The sequence below is a fragment of the Chrysochloris asiatica genome, unplaced genomic scaffold, assembly GCF_000296735.1.
Source record: "Chrysochloris asiatica unplaced genomic scaffold, ChrAsi1.0 scaffold00122, whole genome shotgun sequence".
Taxonomy (NCBI): domain Eukaryota; kingdom Metazoa; phylum Chordata; class Mammalia; order Afrosoricida; family Chrysochloridae; genus Chrysochloris; species Chrysochloris asiatica.
The window spans coordinates 2,608,882-2,614,940 of NW_006408640.1; the positions used below are offsets into that span (position 1 = coordinate 2,608,882).

The 6,059-nt window shown below is 35.3% G+C and overlaps 1 pseudogene; it reads right to left on the minus strand.

Annotated features, from left to right (window-relative positions):
• Positions 1 to 2,309: 2,309 nt before the first annotated feature.
• On the minus strand, positions 2,310 to 2,941 carry LOC102816900 (annotated as a pseudogene).
• Positions 2,942 to 6,059: the final 3,118 nt, after the last annotated feature.

The window sequence follows — 6,059 nt, forward strand, 5'->3', positions numbered from 1 at the left end:
TAATGTTCTACTCTGTCCTACAGGGTTATGATGAGTCAGAATCAATTCAATGGTAGTGGGTTGGCAATGCCAATATTACTATTCTAATGTAGGTGACACCAATCCCTTTTTCTACTTTTGTAAGAATCTGTCTTTAATATGCAGTGCTGGGAAAGCACTTTAGTGACAGCATAAAAAATATAGTAGATAGAAAAAGTGGAAATTGTCAGCTACAAATTAATATTAATAACCAAAATCTGTGTTTTTGGCCACATTACTTAATTTTTTCTTAAATATGCACATCTTGCATTTTCTTAAATATGCACATACTGTATGTTTAAGAAAAAAAATCAAAACACAAACAAAAAACACCTAACTACTTTAACTATTAAAACCTAAATTTACTGTTATGAAGATTCTTTTAAGCAGACAGTTTCTGCAAAATGAAATGTCATAGATTCTTAGCATGTAATCCAGGTCTTTGTGACCCATTCAGTAAGTTACCTATATTCAGGAAAGTTGTGTCATCTGGCACTGTACCAAGTGGTACTTCTAAACACCCAATGCAAATCTTGACTGTACTAAGACACTACACTAAATGACTTAAACAACAGAATACTGGACTACAATTTATCAGGGTGGTGAATATCAATTAATAATATATTTAATTCATTGCCACATTCCCACACTCTGGATAATAATAGCCTTTACTTTATTATTATATTATCTGGAAGAAAGCAAGTCAAGTAACTTGGTGTTCATAGGCTATCTTGCGTAGTACCTGTTGGTACCAAGAGAATGTATGGAAATAATTTCCATTAATAAAGCACCTCAAGGAGGACTGAGAAAAGTGAGATACAAGAGTTGTGTTTGTGCTACTTTAAAGTCATAAACTATAAAAATTTAAAAACACTCCTCTCCTCCCTCACAGCACATATTTAAGTAGACAAAGTATTTTTCTTACAACAATTTATATATAAATAAAAACATGGGAATCCAAGGATCCATAAAGTGACTTTGCTAATCCAAATTATGGGGGACAATTAGATCAATTTAAACTATGGATTATAAAGCTAGTGCAAAAGACACCAAATTCTCCCAGAAATCATTTACCTCAATAAATGCACCTTCAAAAAGGTTTTATCTGAAGAACCTCACAGAATCATTAAGACAACATAAAATGAACAGAAGAAAATGTTATATATTCCGAACAATTAACTGAGTTTTTCAAGCTTCATGTTTTCAGTTTCAAATGATTTATGTTTAAAAAAAAAAAATTAAGAACTCTTCACTATTTTGCATATTAATTTGAAGGTCATAAGGATTTCTTTTTCTTTTTTTTTTTTTCCATAAATGATGTAAGGCAGTTTTCTGGGTTTCATCATTTAAGGGGAAAATAACAGAACCATGCTACATCAGTTTATTATGTTCTACTTAGAACCATTCTGGACAAAAGGGGGAAAAACAGCTTAGATGACTCTGAAAGGAACACTTAGAACATTTGGCTTTTACCAAAAGAAATCCAAAATACAAAGTCATGTGAAACTTAACATTATCCTTTTGGGGGGAACATCTGATACTATAAAATATTTTCCTTTGTTCATTATGCTTTGTGGTTGTTTTTTTTGTTTGTTTGTTTTTTGTTTTAAATAATAGCATAAACAGATTAGGAATGTAATAGAAAAGGAAGTAGTAACTGGGTCATGTTAAAGATAAGTTATCTAATGTCATGATTTAAGACTATTAATAAATGATCAAGAAAAATTATTTAAATAAAAAGGTAATTAAGGTATTGAGTGATACTGAAAATGAAACGTGGCCGATGCCAACATTTTAATGTCCTGTAAGAAGCTACATCTTGAAATTAAACTGAAATTATTTTTTAAATGTAATATATAGAACACAAAATGAATTTTTAGCAAACTTCAGTAAATTATTTTATAAATTACTCAAATTTTATAACAAATTCCCTCTAACTTGCATTTTGTTTAAAGTAATAATTATATCATACAAACACATTTCAAGTATGAAAAGTGCATTATTACAGTAATAATTCTTTTTGAATCCAAAATTCTTGGTTTATAATAAAATTGTAAAGTTAAAAAAAAAAAAGAAATAAAAGAAAAAAGGACTAAAACCATCAGTGCCATCAATTGCAAAAGTCCAAAAATTTAAAAAAATGTTGCTCAACAAGTTATAGGGAAACTATTTGAAAGCAACATGCAATTGAAAAGAAACTACCTGTGTTTTGTCATTTGGCATTATTATTGTCTCTAGTGTTTCCTCCTGTTCAAAGAGAAATTCACATCCTCTGTAATGTTGCCCTGGATTCAGCCATTCTGTGCAGTCGCCACTTGCATGTTTCCAAATGCTTCATGTGTTCTCTTCAAACTACCTGTAGTACCATAATAAACAGAGCTTTCTATCTGCAATGGTGACATCATCTGCATTGTTAATTTTGCTAAGTAGATAGCTTCATATTCTTGAACTTGATGAACAAATCCAGCATTAGGATTAATACAAAATCTTCTTTCTTGAACATAAGCAAACGCATCTCTATACTTCATTCCAAATGTTTCCATTATGTACGCAATAACAACTGCAGCGCTTCTGCAGATCCCTGAATTTCCATGGATGAGAACTTTTCCCCTAGTTTGTAAGCTTCCATCAATATACTATTTAGATGTTGGGGAAAAAAACAAAGTATTATAGTTTCAATTGCATTATCTGCAATGTCCAAGTTTGGTTTAATAAAGTTTTCTTCAATATTTTGTCTTATGCGTATTATGTGGATTATTCCAAGTTTCTGTAGTACAGATAGATTGCTTTTTATAGCAGAAGAATATGGTCCTAAAAACAATGCAGGTAAAATTTCCTGTCTCTCTTGCCTTATAGGATAGGTTCACTCCTCTGCGTCTTTGGACTGTGGGAGGAAAGGGAACTCCAGCTTCACCTCCTCCATAGCGCTGACCAGCAAGCTGGTGGTTGGAGTGGGAGGGGGAATTACCTGGCTGACCTGACCATCTAGCTGTCAATTATGGCGAAAGGGAACCAGTGGACCAGAGGGCTGGAGCGTGAGTGGTGGGCTTACAGTTAACAGTACAGACTAAAGGATCCCCGTGACTTCAGAGGCAGTGGAGACCACAACCAGGACGAGGAGGGTAAAGCAGCTGTCTTCTCCAGTGTCTCTGTACGCTCAGGCCACCCTCCTTCCATCTGCTTTTTTATTTTTTTAATTAATGTTTTATTGTGAATTATGTGATAGTTTACATAGGAGAATATTAGTTTTACATTCATCCTATCATATATCATCTCATTGCCATGATTACAATCCCCTCCATGTATCATCAACCAACCAAAGGATATACACTACAAGCCTGCCCCCGCCTCCGGTCATCAGCACATAGCCCCTCTCCCTCTCTGTGTCTAAAGTCCCCAACTGCTCCATCTCTCCACGTCATTGTCTCTGCCTCCATCTCAGGCATCACTGCTTCTCTGGGTAGAGTCCTGCTCTCCACTCTTCTCCATTGATGGTCCTAGAGACCTCCGCTCCTAGGCTGAAAGGTTAATCACTCCCCTCCTTGCTACAAACGTCTACCTTTACATTTCCAACCTTCACAAGCTGTCCTGGTAACAATTATTCACTATTGTATCACAAGAGATCCATCCACATTTCATTTCATCAGGCCCGCCTAGACAGATTGGATACTACTCAGTGGAGATCCTACTTTCCTTCACGCCCTCTGGATCTAGGTTCCCTCTTGAAAGCTTGTAAGCCAGTCTTTTCTTGCCTTTGTAGCCCCCACACCCCCCATTTTGGGTAGCCAACATCCAAGTTGCCCATCCCTGTCTTCTCTGTGTATGGAGGGAGTGGGAATGATCCTTGCTGTAAGGATTTGTTCCCTCTTTTGAGTTACTGCATCCGTAGGTATAGGTCAAGTTCATCAAATTGTTTCAGATTACTCTTTTTTTTTCCTCTTCTTTCTTCTTCTGGTTGAGCTCTGATCATCCAGGCATTGAAGCCAGGTCAAGTGAGTATTATCTGCAAATGTGGGTCTCCTTCCATCTGCTTTTCATGCTTTCTTCATCATTCAGTATTTTGCCCATAGAATCCTTCAATACTGCATATCAAGGTGTGAATTTTTTCTTCAGTTCTCTCAGCTTGAGAAATGCTGAGCATATTCTTTCCTTCTGGTTTTCTAACTCCAGTTCTTTGCACATTTTTTTGTAATATTTGACTTTGTCTTCTCTAGCTGACCTTTGAAAATTTCTGTTCAGTTCTTGTATCTCCTCACTTCTTCCATTTGCTTTAGCATCTCTACACTGAAGTGCAAGTTTCAGAGTTGGTCTGACATCCATTTTGGTCTTTTTCTTATCTCTTGTCTTCTCAATGACCTTTTGCTTTATACCTGAATAAAGTACTTGATGTCATCCCACAACTCTTCTGGATTTCATTCCTTAGTGTCTAATCAAATCTGTACTTGAGATGATCTCTAAATTCAGGTGGGATGTATTCAAGGCCATCTTTTGGTTCTCATGTACTTGTTTACATTTTCTTCAGCTTCAGCCTGAATTTGCATATGAGCAATTGACAGTCTGTTCCACAGTCTCCCCTTGGCCTTGTTTTGGCTGATGGTATAGAGGTTTCCACCATCTGTTTCCATAAATACAGTCAATTTGATTTCTGCGTGTTACATCTGGTGAGGTCTCTGTATATCGGCATCTTTTATGTTGTTTAAAAGTATTTGCAATGAACAAGTCATTTCTCTTGTAAAATTCTATAATTTGATCTTCAGCATCATTTCTATCACCAAGGCCATATTTTCCAACTACTGATCCTTCCTCTTTGTTTTCAATGTTTGCATTCCAAATTCTTCAGTTTCATCAGTACTGGCTTTAGTGGTTGGAGCATAAATTTAAATAATAGTGGTATTAACTGGTCTTCCCTATAGGTGTATGGATATTATACTATCACAGACAGCATTGTACCTCATACCTGATCTTAATATGGTCTTTTAGATGATAAATGTGATGCCATTCTCTTTAATTTGTCATTCCCAACCATGTCATTATCAAAATGACCAATACCAGTCCATTTCTGCTCAGTGATGCCTAGGATATGGATGTTTATATGTTCCATTTCATTTTTGACATTTTCTAATTTTCCTAGAATCATATGTTGTACATTTCATGTTCCCATTATTAATGGATTTTTACATCTGTTTCTCTTCATTTTGAATTGTACCTAATTCAGCAACTGCAGGTTCCGAGGGCTTTACTCCATTTGCATCATCACAGTCAACTCTACTTTGAGGGGCAGGCAGCTTTTCCCCAGTAGTGCTCTGAGTGCCTTCTAACCTGAGGGGCTCCTCTCTGGCACTAAATCTGACAATATTCTGGTGCTCTTCATCATGCTTCAATATTCAATAATCTGGTGCTGACAGTGCTCCTCTGCTATTCATAAAAATTCAGTGATTAAATATTTGACAGTAGTTTATCGCTCCTTAGTCTTATTTTTTCTTCCTCTGGAAGCTCAGCTAAAACCTGTCCACCATGGGTGACCCTGCTGGCATAGTTTCCAGAATCACAGCAATAGTCAAGTCATCACAATACAACAAATTGACAGACGAGTGGTGTTCACACAGGTAGTGCAATGATTTTAGGACTAACTTCTTTTGAATATGAAGGTTCTTTAAAATGTTTGTGGAAAATTACATTATGTTTCAATTCCATTTTTACATGAACTTTTTGAATCCCCCTCATAGATTTAAAGAAGGAGCAGGAATGTATATCACATACTGTGTGTATTAATAACATTAAAAACAATGAATAAATAAAAGAGGACATTTACATTATGATGTTACATGACAGTAAATCAATAGAGAGTAATGTAGTTAAAAGCAAATTATCTAGAAATATATGACTAAATATAAAAAATAGTGTTGAGCTAAAAAAAGTAAACTGGTGTTTCATTTATCATAAGATGTCTGTATTGTTAAAACACATGTAAAGCAATAGTATATGAGAATGAGTAAAAAATTATCTGCACTTTGGTTATATTAAAACACACACCCATGTCC